Source organism: Varroa destructor, unplaced genomic scaffold (genome assembly GCF_002443255.2).
Source record: "Varroa destructor unplaced genomic scaffold, Vdes_3.0 BEIS01000001.1, whole genome shotgun sequence".
Classification (NCBI taxonomy): domain Eukaryota; kingdom Metazoa; phylum Arthropoda; class Arachnida; order Mesostigmata; family Varroidae; genus Varroa; species Varroa destructor.
The window spans coordinates 38,949,381-38,964,508 of NW_019211454.1; the positions used below are offsets into that span (position 1 = coordinate 38,949,381).

The window sequence follows — 15,128 nt, forward strand, 5'->3', positions numbered from 1 at the left end:
GTATGTGTACTCCAGGCTTTTGATAGCAAGCATGCAGACCAATTTTCAATTAATTAATTAATCTAGCTGAGAGTCGACTACTCCAGAATCGACCCCAGGCTTCGAGTGTACATGAAACAAAGGAAACTCGGAAGCCCGAGCGGGTCGAGGAAGTCGTCTGACAAGCCGCCCACGAACTTTGGTCGGTCTGGAACCACAGTTAAGATTCTGTGATAAAGTGCCTACCATTTTCAGAACTAGTCCGCCTTTTTAATATCCTTTTAATTAATTTTTATTTTAATTTGTTTAAGTGTCCGACTTGACCTTTATTAATAGAAACTAAAGTTTTCAAGTAGGTAGGCGAAGAATTCTTTGAGACGACAGGACAACCTAACAATAAAAAAGGATACTGTTTATTTTGTAAAATGTAGCCAACGGATATATTTTTAATAGACAATTATGCTACAAAATTTATGATAGTGAAAAGTGTTTAGACACAACTTGCTTGTTCGATACATGTATTCTGTAGCTGATTAACTAGTTTGTATATTGATCAGGCGTGCTCCCAGTGACTGTATACATAGCCTTTGAACCTTTTATCGGCCTGTAGAGGAGGAGGATGGAAACGGTTTTGTACAACCAATTTTTATACGATCTTCTGTCAGCAGTTAAGGTGAGATACTTCGCAGCATCGTCCTAAAATTAGCAGGATCTATCGTAGTAGTAATCGGAATATACAGTGCTGCAATGTTGCACAGGTCTCCAAATAAAATCAGTTCTATTATCTACCACTAAAGCTAGCTTAATCATAAGCGTTCTGTACCTATTTTATAATTCATATAACATATACGGTAAGTGTCTTAATATACACAATGACTGTTTTTTATCACTATATATAGTAAATATTTCAGAACTAGAGAACGGAAGAAGACTAATAGCTGAATGAATAGACACTCCTACACACATATATATACATTTATACACAGAACTCTTACAGAGGTGAAATTCGTTGCGTGTACGCTACAAGTCAACCTAATTCAGAATACAACTAGACAGATAGACGCTAGATGTTGCAGTAACATTGATTTGATATATCTGATTTTTTGATAAATATATACAGCCCCGCGCATCATCAGGCTATGCTGGCATCGGTAGAAGTAGATCTACACTCTGCTTCTGTACTTTCAGTATCAGCCATCAATTATTCTTTCGTAACGTACATATTAGATATTCAGTGTTCGGTGGTTCGCATGAACATCTCGCACCCCGTCCATCTTCGGCCAAAAAGCGTACCCGTGCTATAGTGTCTTCTTCCGTATCACAACCCATTTTCCTCGATGATCGAAATAACCCAATACGCGCGAAAGTTATCTGTGTAGAGACAACTTTCTATCTCCATCTGTGTCGGCAGTTCCCATGCTTTAGTCTTACGCTCAGACCATTAAGAGTATTTGACTTTCTAGGACGGACACAGCCATCTGCTTCATTTCGGGAGTACTTATCGTACTACGCTTGGCCCCCCTCCTATGTCTCACTCTTTTCTAATAAAAGCCAGAAAGCCTCGCTGTTCTTTGCCTTCCGTTAACTGGCCTCAATGTTCGTCAAGTTTGTCAACGAGTGACAGGCAACACAGTCATTCCGTACAAATGCTCATAATAAAGGAAAAAAAGTAACAGTAGCCATTTACTGGGTTTACCCGTAAATTTGTCGCATCTTTTATGACCATTGACGTCGATAGAAAGTCGTTGAATGTGCTTTCAATAAATACACAAATACGTTTTTGAGAAGTACTCTGTTCAACCAAGTCATCTCTTGCTTTGATTATTTATTTATTCGTGCTAGTAAATTAAAGTTAAAAAAACTTGATGTTCGTTGAGATAAATTCGTCGAAGAGCCATCAAGAGGTCATTAACAAATTCGGTGTGCATATATTTTGTGTTACAGCCTACAATTAATAACAAACCAATGGTTCAACAGAGAATCGACCCTTAGATGCTTTCTACGGGACTCGAGGTACTTATTTTTTAAAAAGGCTTTTTGCGCCATTTTGATAAATTTTCAATGAACTCATATACAAACAGTCGTTGAGTATTAGCTGGGGTCCCAGTGCAGGTCTTTCACTGTGGCTGTGGGTCCGATGAAGCTATTCTGGTTCCGCTGCGATCAATTTCTAGTTCTTCAGAGGCTTAGTCTGTACATCCGTGTTCCGGACCCTGTCCCAGCCTAAGTATTCGCATAGCGAGTACAAAAAATGAGATGCACAAGGTGATTAAGCACACCTTCTCGGTGTGCAAAGGAGTTACGGAAGTCGTCCTAGAGTTACCATCGAAAAAGAACCTCATCGACAAATCTTTGCGTTTAATAAAGTCGTCTAATGAGCTACATAACCTTCAAAATTTTCAATAACGCAAATCGTACATTGGACCCTCATATAAAGCATTAAAAAAACAATAAGTTGCAAAATTTTTTATCGCAATTATTTGCTATTTCTTTAGCGACGTTTGTTACATGAGTACATATAATTTCACCGGGCCGCACCGGCCGGCATAGCATCGGGTCTTTTTGGCTGCGATTCATTCTTAACTCTTTAAATATACTTAAAAGGTTACATAAATATGACAGTAAGTATAGCACTTCTTGAAATTTTGACGCTGCTATTGTAGACTGCATACCTTGTTCTAACGAAATTCGGAAGTAATATTTTTCATGCACCATATAAGCAACTTGTATTTAAGTTTATAAAAACTAAGTAAGTCAGCTCTTGAAATAGTTACTTTGTTAAGAGTAAGAGGTACATTCGGATCTTTTTGTGTTTAGTCATGACCGATCATAGGTATACGAAAAGGTTATGATGAAGTTAACACAGAGGCTACTAGCGTAACCAAGTAATGTTCCGGTCTTATCGGCATACCATAAGTTTCAGCTAACGTATCGACCAAACATCCTCATGTTCCGCTTTCTCATTTACAAGGCTTTCGTTCCCAGCTCAAGTACTTGTTATAAATAGTACTTCAATTACAGCCACTTCAGCTTTTATTGCGGTCCACACAGCTACTGCACATCTGTGGAAATATGCATTCTTCTCTTTTCTGTGGTTATTTTTTGGGCCACCCCTTTTCTCTGTGCGTACATAACGTGCGTACTTACTAATGGAGCGCCTCAGTAATTAAGAGGAAAGAGTAGATACCGGACCTTTATCGGTTGTAACCGAAGGGGAACCAGGACTGCGTTACTTGCCCTGGCGTATTGCGCGAAAATATACACTGAGCAACGTCGCTGCCACCAGCCCGCTGCCCACTCTAGGAGATACATACACACACGATAGCACGACGTCTGCTCTTGCTGAGAGCTGAGGGTGTTTGAACGGCCCTGCGCAGACTAGAGCATGCTTACGATCTTTGACAGTGAGGATCTCGAACTGAAAAGGGCGTCGAAAGTCGCTGAAAACTGCTAAGCAGGTTAACCTCATGCTTCGTGCATCTGGCCCCTTGACAACATGAGCTTCTCGAAAGACGTTTATCAGCTTTGCCTTACGACCGTATAGGATCTCAGAAAGATAACTGGTAGGTAATCGTGATGTGCAATGGCTTAGGTAGACAATATAAACGATTTTCTACTGGTGAAACGAATTGAAGAAGCACAGTTATAGGCAAAGGTTTAAGGAAGCAACTTGGAAATCGCTGTTCATTTGTATCTAACGTATGAGCAAAAGATGCAGAATAGCATACTGGCGATATGGGTTTGATACGATAACAATACAGCATGAACGTACTCTGGATTTTGGCTTTTCTTTTTTTACTACTATCGATGACCATTAGGGGTAAAATCATAATATGCTTTTCTGTAGAAAATAACTAACTCAGGGCCAAACAGTATAATTTACTGTTGATTACTACTGTAATTCACTACGACCAAATAGGTGTTTTTCTGGAAAAGCATTAGTATACTATAATAGCAGGTGCTAGATTTATTAGAATGTAAGAGCACTTCCCTTCGACATGGATATTCTAGGCAATCTACAATGGTGTTTTCGGTTCTATAGCATCGTTATAGAATTGATTAAGGTGTGCGAAAATATGCTGCAGGACATGAACATTTTTTAAATCTGCTCTGACATTGCATTCATCCATGGAGAAGGCACTAATATATGCGACAAATCCGAGCACGACCGCCTAAGTAAAACTGGAGAATTTTTGTTAAACGTCAGCACTTAGTTGATATGTTAGAATGGAAACCATCCCAAATAGTCCGAGTAAAACCGTTCAACCGGGTCAACCAAATATAACGAATTTATTGTTTGTCGAATTGTTTTTTAAAGACTCAAGTCCATCCCGTTGGAGGTCGCTAGACTAAGTCTTATTCTGTAAGTCCCCAAGCGAGGGTGTTCTCAGTGTGTTTGTCTTCACCAGGTTTATTGTACGTTCGATAGGCTAGGCTAGACCGAGGAAAAAAGGGGGGCACATGACGTGTAATAGCTGTTGCTGTACAGTGACGAAAAATGACGAATTTTTTAATCACTTGTGTCAACTCGATTAAATTGAGCCATCGCATGTTGCAAGCAGTCGCAGCCGGCCAACGCGAGTGCATCAAACAGTCAGCGGATGGCAGCAAGACTAAAACTGGCCAGAGAAGCAGCTTTTTTTTTACTCAACGAGGGAAGCGCAAAAACCGGTAGGAGGTGTCATGAAAGATAACGGAACACATCTACATGTAGGCGTCATTGCTGAAGGAAGTTCGCAGTAGAGCTGCGTGATGTTTCCTTGCGTTGTGGCGTTTTGCTTATGCTAAGAACGGAGCAGAGGTGGAACGCGGATATGAACAAACGAAGGAGACTACATTACGGATAGAAAATGGAAGGGGAATAGGCTGTAGGGCTCTCCAGCAATCACAAATGACTAGAACGAGAATGAAGGAGGGCAGATATTGAGCGAAACAGCATGGGCGCGCGTAATGCCCAGAAGTGATCACACCGCACATGGCCCAAAACAACGGGGGAATAAATTCAGTGATACAGCAAAGGGCTATAAATTAAAGGTAAAGCGGAAGAACGCAATCGAGCGAGGAAGTGTGGGGAACAAGAACGCAATTTTGAGACGCAAATTACAGTACACAAGTACTCTGCAGCTATAATGTCGAGAATAGGTAGAGTCTGATTATGATATGATCCCTATATAAGGACTCGAGGTTATCTGGGGACGTGGTAGTCACTAATTTTGAAAACTTACATAAACAGAGTTCCGCTCACTAGATCTCTACGAAGCACACATGTGACACCGATTTGAAAGCAGTATGCGTATAAGCACAGGAGGGCATAAGCGTCCGAAGGTACGGAATAGTACCATTGGTGTTAGCTTCTCGTGATAATACTTCAGATTGCATCGGGTAAGACGCTGTTTGGTGGGGCTTAAGAAAGAATTGACGCTATTCCCTGCAGGCTGTGCTATTATTCATTGTTATGCCAAAGCAGACTGGTTTTTAAAACTCTACCATCGAAGTAGCTCTGGGACAAACAAACTACAGACTTGTCATATTCGCTTATTTAATGGACTGCAGTTCAGCCGTGAGGTCGGCAGTGACCGCAATTCGCTGTTACAGGACATCTGTCTTAACTAAAGGCGTTCGGCGCAGGCTGCTAGACGGAAAATAAAATTATACATGTTTCAATAAAAAGCATCCATTTTATTTTGCACACGCGACCTACACTTAAAAAAAATTACATCAACTGCCTGGAGGGGTCAGCCGCGTAATAAGAAAGGTAATGCTTTGTGGTATGGTTATATCGAATGTAAATGTTATAACGCCATGGTAATGCAATATGTAAAAATATAGAATATACAGTACAATGACAATAAGAAACTCCAAGGAGAATAAAACTCAAAAAAAAAACTCCAATAAACCCGATGCAGGTCGTAACAAAAAGCCAAACATCTGTCAGACTGGACGCTCTCCTAATCTCATTAATAGGTTTTTGCGGCACCAGGGGTTTACAATACCATGGTCACGGCTTAAGAGTGTTCATAATAACAGACCGTAAATATGTTATACAAAATTCATCTTAAGTGGGCTACAATAGAACCTGCATTTACTGAATAACGCTTTCCGATTACGTCATATATACAAAAACAACGGGATTCTTCTAGATAGATAGTATACTGAGACTAACATTTCAGATATTTCTCAGCGTCTTTGACCATGTAGTTAATGTTACGCTCAGACGGTTCTAAGAAAGCGCATCAATCTAGATTCGAGGGTGACAGTCGTAACGAGACTATCATCATATTTGATAACATTGCCTGCGTTGACCTGTGGACCGACCAGAATTTTAGACGTAATAATCTAGGTGCCGGCCAGCCCCAAAATGTTTCAATCAGTGCTTAAAGAGTAGTATTTTTTTCGTCCTCCGTTCATGCATTCACGTGCTGCATAGGGAACGTAGAGAATGGCAAGAACATGGCTATACAGGTGGCGAAATTCTTTCTGATTATTATTTGGACGTTTTCATGTATACGTCCGCCTTTTTGCTTTCTTTTTTTATTTCCTTTCGGTAAGAAACTAGAAATTTATTTTTTAATTAACTAGATTTTCCCTTCGTAGTCGCGAAACTGGGCTTTCTTTCCCTCGATAGGAGTTTTATCTGCCTGTCCTTGGTTCTCGCCATCTCTCTTACGGGAGGGGTATCTTTACTTACTTACGGGTCTTTGCCAATATGCTGTCAGCCGAATTGTCTTTTCAACGTATTTTGCTCACCGTATCTGTGGAAAAGACATTTGATTCATTTTGTACCCGCTTGCCAGTTAGCCAGCCCAAGGGAAATCACAGACGCTCTATGAAATCATTACAGTTCTGTGGTGATTTGCGCAATGACACGATTTTGCCGCCGTGTCATGGGATTTGTTTCAAAAGAGCAGCCGCTGATTACTGGAGGCCGTTTAGCCTGTGTGGCCAAAGTGAATTATAGTTACAAGAACTGCGTCCGCTAGCTCTGTCGCGTCAGACGCCTAGGTTGAACAAAACACAAGGCAAAGACAGAGCGATCGACTGAGATATAGCATAATGAGGAAAAGCTATGCAAGAACAGACAGGGTGTGTTTACAGCTACCGCCATTATTGCTATTTTTTCTTGTACGAAAGAACTATAGTTTACCATATCAGTCAGTTGCTAGCGGACTTACTCAGCGGAAGATTACAGTGAAAAAGGATTATTGATCTCGATATGAAGCAATAAGAATGTGTAGAAGTATCAACCATGCCGGAGTAGAACGTGAGCGCTGGAGTAAAGGAACTATCTGGCAATGACAATTAAACAGAGATGTATAGACGTTTAAATTGAGAGGTAAGAGTGAGAATGCAGAAATGCAATCATGTGTCTTTTTGTTACGGTAGTATTTATTTAGTTTCAGACAGGACTTTAGTACGCAATGAAACAGGTATGAGTATATTCGTCTGTATCCAACATCTATAAAATAGAGTAACGTTTTTGCTGAGGATGACGGGTGGGTTATAGGAAGACACCAAGGTACGTAACAGAAAACATCTAGTTAATTACATCTACGGTGTAGGATTTTCATTACGCTATCTATTACAGGCGCTTATTTATTGAATTAGGGTAAATATTAGAATCGTGGTGTTACAACACCACATTAAATTAATTGATAATGTAAGTTTAACAAAACAAATTGATCTGGCAGTTCTATTTTGTTTTTCTTTGTCTCTTTCATTTCCCAGCGTCCTATCGTCGATCCAATGTGGCGTCATTTCTGATGGCCAGAATGTGCTCTCTACATAAGATGCTTCATCTAGCATAACAATATAATAGCTCTCTGAACAAAGGTACCGAGCTCTCCTGTAGGACCGCGGGAGTCAACGATGAAGAAAGACGATGCCTCCTCGACATCGCGCACATCGTTGTAATGAACTTCCGTTTTTCCAGCAGGAGCAGCTATAGTGGTGGCATGAGCAAGATGCGCTCTGCGTTGGTAGCAAAGTGCAAGCAAGTTAAGTAGCAGAAAGTTGGCAATGGCAAACTCTGAGCTATTCGTCAGCTCTCAGCAGTTCCGTCCGTGTGGATCGATGCTTGCTAGCGACGCGCCGGGTAGCCGAAAACGACAGCCTGGACGTCGACTCAACGTAATCAATTTTTATCTCTACTTTTACTGCTCCTTCTCTTTTTAAAAAGGCGACACGAATGAAAGTTGACCAAATAACTCTGAGCTTTGGCAAGACCTTAAGGACAGCTGCAATTCCAGCGGATTACCTCGTGTAGTAGCTGAGCATAGTTGAAGGACGCCTGCAAGATCGGGTTATAACACGTTCAAAAAGAACCCATGAAGTACATGAATGAGCTGAAGCGGAAAGCAACGCTGAGTCATTTTTCTTGAAGGATACAAAGGCTAGAAAGCGAGTCTTTGGCGTCGACCGCTTTCGAGCAAGTTATTTCGAGACTGACTATTTGAATTTAAGCGCTGCGCAAGCGGCTTAATATTTCAAAGTCAGTACTAATTGAATATAGCTCATTCGTCAGCATAAATGATAGTCATTTACTTGATTCTGTTTATATAATAGCGCGTTGACAGCTATGAAAATCGTAGCTGATAATAATAACACCGTATGTATTTGTAAACATCGCTACTGCGTATTTAGAAAGTTGAAGGCTCGGACCTCGAATCTCGAAAGGATTATTCGAATGGTAAAACAAAATAATTATTAGAAATATTTCAAATGGATTCAATAATCGAGCGAATACTCATTGCTAGGCCTAATCACCTCTTCACAAATGAAGTACACTTTGAATTAAATTTAAGTTGACGAAATCGTTTGAAGTCGCGTGCTTTAATTGTGTATAATTTTCTAGTAAATATTCAGGCAGACTGATATCGTAGTTGTCTGAGGATAGGACATTGCTCTTGCACAACAAACTCAATCTCCTCGAACATTGCGAGTAATTTAAAACAATTCAGAAGTGAACTTGACCCCTTAATGTACATCGTCCTAGAAATTGCTAGGAAGGAGACCTTAAACGCACTGAAATTACAGCAGTCCGTACTAGTACTCTAAAACCCGTAAAGTCCGTAACTAGTACTTTAATAAATTTTACATTGATTTTCTGCTGTGTTTTCAGGCCAAGTCTGCTTTGTTGAAAAGTGCGCAATCATGACAAACGTATTCAATTGTATAGTGATCTGTACGGTAATAAACAAATATGTTTATTACCGTACAGATCACTTTGTTTTCTTAGTGTTGTGCATGTTTTTGGTGAACGTATATTGTCTGTCCTATAGCGCTCCTAAGCTTACTTGAACGCAGTCAGAATATTCGGAAGCATCAATGGACTCACCCATATGTGTATCGGCATTGTCATAAAGCGCAGGTGTGGACGTAGGAATTATGACGCTGTTTTTTCGTTTCGTGCCACGTGGTACTCTCAGTGCGGGTTTAAGAACTTCGAGATGCCGTTAAAAATAAAGCAGCCAAACTCTACAGCAGTAGGAATACTCCGGTTAAATTAATCGTTAATTAATCGTTGGGAAGGATCCAAATTCAGTATTTTGAATAGTAAAATAACGGAAGCTAGTATTATATATCAAAGTACTGGACTGAATTGTTTGTATTGATTCGGGCAATAAAATGGAAAGTAAATGTTGCAGTGGCACCAAAATCGCTTATTGACTAGACGATAAGAAAAACGGCTATATTAGAAACATACCGAAATTTATCTCTTGCGCATAAGGTAGCACATTTAGGACAACAATGAATAATATATATAAGACGAGGCTTTTTACTGCCCCACATTTTGGGTTTCCCCCATTCGAGGGTTACAAGACTACAGACTTACACTTTGTAAACGTATATAGCTTTCCCTCTAGTGATCCTCGGTTGATAAAAGGCAAAAACAACGAATGTAACGATAGACTTGGTATAATACTAGGTACGGTATTAAAAACGGAGCTTTTTTTTTTATTGAAAATTGTTCTGGAGTTTGACTTACTTGATATTTTTTTTCCTTTAAAAATTGAAAAGTTTTACATGGGGCAAAATAAAATTTTTCTGAACAGTTTGCTTACTCGAGGTTGTGATTTTATTGCCGTGCTTCAGAGATCCAGCAGCATTTGTTCTTTTTAGGAGTTTTTATGAAAACATTATTTAGAGAAAAAAAATTATTTAGAGGCTTTAAAATTCAATTTGTATAGTTCAGTTATACAATGTCGTATGCTCGCCATTTCACCTCTGTCCTATTCTTAGTTTTGATTTCGACTAAGAACTCGAATACCTTCTTGTGGTTCTGAGAGATTCGGCAGCTTACTTTATCAGCTAATTATTGAAGGTTCACGCGCTGCGTCTTGGACTATTCCTACTCATAAAACCACGTATACGTACGTGTAATTAAGCGGAGAAAAACTGAGGAAACAATCACTTCGGTATATTCTCAATATTATACTATCCTTTATCGTAATCCGCATTGTCAAAACTTAATCCATTATCACCTTCGTTTGCTTGTTCAGCGTCTACGAGTAACTTAAATATTAATGCCGTACATATAATATATATAAATGCCGTAACGACCTGGCCTAATCGGTAAATGAGATGAAATCACAACGATTGTTAGATTCTCAACTATGTTAGACTGAAAAAATTAAATATAGAATATGGTCATTGCTAGTACGCGTTGTGTATGTGACAGTAACCCCGCTGATGACTTGTTGAGGCGAGAGCTCGTGAAGCGCGCGACAACAAATGGACCCCCTTCGATGTAGGTGCAGCCAAGCGGAGCTGATATAGGTTCCAAATTCACATTTGACGATGATACTTTAACGGTATCTTTGATTGCTAGTTGTAATGTACCTGGATAAATTCAGATATTTCACCGGATGTAATTCCGCTGATCTCGTCGCATGAAATTTTCAGGATACGTCTAGAAGCCCTGAGATCCATTCTTTTCAAAATAACGTGTTGAACCGCAAAACCTGTAACAGTAGAATCTACAAGTTGAAAGTTGTTTATCGACCGTGCTCTATTACTAATACGAGTCTTATTCGAACGCGCACAAACAAATTTATCCTCGTCACGATATGGACTTAGGAAGGAGCCTTGGTTAAACAGCTCACCGCTGTGTTTGCATGCTATTTAGGTATTAAGTAGACAGGCACCCACAACAGTAGTAAAGGCTCATGTAGGCTTCGTCGTGCACCGCATTAAAGGCCGACTCAGGTTTGATTCGTATCGGGTCGTCGTTAGCATCTTCCCAACATAAGATTACACACAACTTGAGCAATGTTCAATGCACTGCAACTAAAAACAATTAGGATCAAGCTAAAAACACAATATACCTGTCTAAAGTGGACGATCGCCAGTGGAATCCGACCTAATGAAATGATTGGCAGAATTTTGCCAAAAACTTAGAGCACTCATACAAAGAGTTGTTATATTAAATTCTATTAAAATATTAAACACAGATTTAATTTTTTTTCTATTAGAATATTCTTAAAATTGTCTTTCGTCAGATAATAAGTCATAACAAGTATATTTAATAGAAATCTTTTAGATCTGTTTTAAAACGTTGCTGTGATTTAGGTGTGCGTTCTAACCAGTAGGATGCATTTTATACGATTGATAGAAAAATATGCCTTTTGGGAGCACCACTATCGTCTGAGGCTATCGAAGCAAATCTAAACGTATTTGATTTCAAGATAGTTCACGAAACAGTCATCAGTTCAATTTTAGTAAGTTATCATCAGTAGCCTCTTACTTACTATGTTAACTAGCCTCTCACTTATGTACTATATGTTATATCCTAAACCAAACACTGCAAAACTAGAATTGCTCTTCTTCGGTGGACTAACTAGCAATAATAGTTGTCACTAACTGAAACTATCACACAACGTAATGCCTTGGGAGAGTACAATCTCGACACGGCCTATGTGTCAATTACTGATCCTTTTGAAATTGCAATTTAGTGTTGGCCCCGCAAGATGCTCTAAACCCAATGAATTAACAATTTACCTCTCCTAAGTTCCCTTACCATGCACCTATCAACTTCGGATGAACACATTTTGCATTTTACTGAGAACTTCTTAAAAATCATGCATTGCTTACGTTTGTAGGAGTGCTTCGTGTTTAGCTAAAATGCGGTCGTTCTTACAAATGCCACTTACCAATGCGACGTTTCCTCCTTCAAAGATTCTGCCCATTCCACTGCTTCTTCTGTTCCCAGCCGACGTCTCGTCTGCCCCTTTTCTCATCTCGTCGTCCATTACGCGTTATTACCGAGCGCACTAACTATGTTTACGAGCCAAGCGAAGTACGGATATCAATAAGAGTGGTAACAACAGTAGCAAAACGTACCATCTAACCTATTATTTAGTCCTCTATTCATCTAGGGATCGCAATCCATTAATATATTTATCGGCTTTTGGGCGTTGCCCTGTCTGTTTCTTCTTCCCTGTTAGCAGAGAGCACCAACTCGCTTTTCCAGGGCAGCAACCCAGAAAAGTTCACGGATTGCCTCTTATTACGACGGCGCTTCGAGTTCATTCGCTTGCCCAACCCATTGCCACTCCACGCTTGTCTTCTTTTATCGATTGTTTATCCATGTTCTTTTCGAACGGGTGTTTGTTGCTATATAAACGCGCCGGCGGTACATTTCCACGCTCGCCCAGCTGCTTGAGCGATATTTCGAGACTCTCTTCGGTTTAGGCGGCGCCGTTTTTTTTGTTCACCATCGTCTTCAGGATGCATCGCAGCGTCCGCGATCGTCGCCGCAATAATGTGTGCCGCAGTAATAATAATAACGGTGTGTGGGCCATGGACGATCCATTGTGTTACCGTTTGATTTGTTTAGGCCCGTCATCCGACCCCCCTGCCGGCCTCATGCATTGCCACTAGCAGATCTGTCTCAACTACAACTGCACATGTGGCACAGTCATTGCCTGCTCTGATCAGTCTGTACGCTATTGTGGGCAGACGTCGATGTGTTTGTCGTCGTTGCCGTTGTAGAACAATTATTCATCACACTGAATGGTCGACCTGCGCGATCGACAAGATATGAACAGTGAGCAGAAAAGCCGAAAACAACGTTTGTCCTATTTTGTACGAAAGAGGGCGTATGTATTGACTGCCAATCTCACTGGTTGTTCCTGCTGTATCCATTAATCTATCTCTGCCTGTTGGTAATTATCAGGTGACTGGTCAGGAATGCAGAGGTGGGAGACCGTTTGTACAGTAACAGGAGGCCGATCTTTCGAAGTGAGTTGAGCAAGATATGCTGTGCTGATCCGTTAAACGTTAGGTTCGCTAGGGACACATTAGGGTATCAAAGAATATCGTGATAGCGTCGAAAATTCTATTGCACAACAGAACCAAAAAAGAATAAGATCAAGCAGCTAGTATTTAGGCCGCATAGCCTTAAAGCTGAAAAATTCAATAAAACCAGTCTAAAGGCAAGGTTTTGGTAGCTCAGTAATACCAATTGGCCTGTATGCTGATATAAGAAAAAGAAAAGGCCAGAGCAAATTCAAGTTGTGCGCTTCTGAATATCATGGTTGTATAATACATGCATCTTGCAATCTCATCCCAATATTGTATTGTACTAACCAAGACCAATGTTGCTAATATGCTTAATTATTCAGGACAAAAAGGCCGGAAGTGTCTCTCTATAGAGCATTTATCCCACTGCTAATTTTTTCTAAACGGCTTCCCTTGCGTTTATGGGATTTCGAATACCCGTTGGAAACTACAAGATTATTTTTCCCTAAAAAAGTATATGCAATATATTCTTGTGTCCTGAAAAATGTCCAATGAAAAGCAACGGTAACTTTCTTGGAGATAGGGTTAAAATGTCAAGTGTTAGTGAGCTGGTTTCAAGTTCTAATCCAAGCGTGCACAATCGTGCTCCATTGAACAGAGGCGTTGTATTATGTATGCATACGTCCGTAGAGATGAATCACATTCTCTAACAATATCCTAATTACCTTGTGGCTACATAAATGATTGCAAATACATATAAATATTGCATATAAGTATCTACAAAGCTTAACCGTAACACAATTAGTCTACATTGCTTCAGGTTCTTTCTCAAGTACTAGTGTATTCTGAATGACTGTCTAAGTTCTGAGTGTTAATAAAATGACTGAGTGAAAACACTGAAAGCCGAAAGAAAATTATGATTTGACGCAACTTAAAGAATATAGTTGGGCGAAATTTTGCTACTGGAAGTCTGGTAGGTTAGCGGATCGAGGCTGGAATAAACTGTCCCGAAAAGTAGTAGCGTGCAACGAAATGGAATCGAACCCTGCTAGCGGGTTACTCTATGCAAAGAAATTAGTGCTGGACAAACGGTCACGCAACTGGACGACGCTAGGATCAGCAATTCTATGAAGCGAAAGGCTATAGTGAAAAGGAGCATTTAGCCAATAGGGAAATGTTGGCAATAGTGACGCCATTTGCGGTCAATATGCTAGCCTTTGTCTACACTCTATAACAGGCCTAAGCAAGCTATCGTAGCCGAAGAAGACAGTGGCAGCGGATACGGCGCCTTTTGTAGAGCTTCTCGTATTTCTATATGGGTGAACGAAATCAAGATAAATCGACGACGTAGGAACATGGCGACGAAGGATGTGGCAAACAATGTGTACCGCATTCTCCAAGTTTAGCCTTTGCTTCGGCTTATAAAACCGCCTCTTGCCAACGCAGCTAGCATTCCGTAGGTACCTTGCTCCTAGAATCTAAATAGCCCATATGACCTATGGTTAAGGCGAGAGGCAGCTTCGCACTAACGTCATCATTGACGCCATTATACAAAGGGCATTACCGCAACGCACAGCAGGATAACGAACAGAGCTAACGAAAGAAGCAAGATAATGTTTGCATCGAATAGCTAAAGTGGTTAGATCGCCCCATGAGCCCAGCGCCCAGCACGTCCGGCTGCGGGTGAAGCTCCGCATGCCATATGTCGTTTTCGGCCCTTTTCACACTGCTACTCTAGGCAAAAATGGAAAAAAATCAGGGAGAGGTATGAGACGATATAAACAGTGAGGTCATCGGTATTTGGGGGCTCAACGTATATGTTCGCCATCAGGTAATGATGCTCTCTGCTTCCTGCAGCCTTAGCCAGACTTGCTGTTCCATCACCAGCAGTGGAGTCTCGCATAATGGCA

The 15,128-nt window shown here is 40.5% G+C and overlaps 2 long non-coding RNA genes across 2 annotated transcripts; one reads left to right on the forward strand and one right to left on the reverse strand.

Annotated features, from left to right (window-relative positions):
* Positions 1–262: 262 nt before the first annotated feature.
* On the forward strand, positions 263–10,039 carry LOC147758617 (uncharacterized). Its single transcript, XR_015319565.1, has 2 exons — positions 263–7,312; positions 7,705–10,039. It is a non-coding gene; the product is annotated as an uncharacterized LOC147758617 (long non-coding RNA).
* On the reverse strand, positions 7,538–12,521 carry LOC147758618 (uncharacterized). The gene is made up of 3 exons (XR_015319566.1): positions 12,129–12,521; positions 10,819–10,940; positions 7,538–8,266 (listed from the first exon to the last, which is right to left on the reverse strand). It is a non-coding gene; the product is annotated as an uncharacterized LOC147758618 (long non-coding RNA).
* Positions 12,522–15,128: the final 2,607 nt, after the last annotated feature.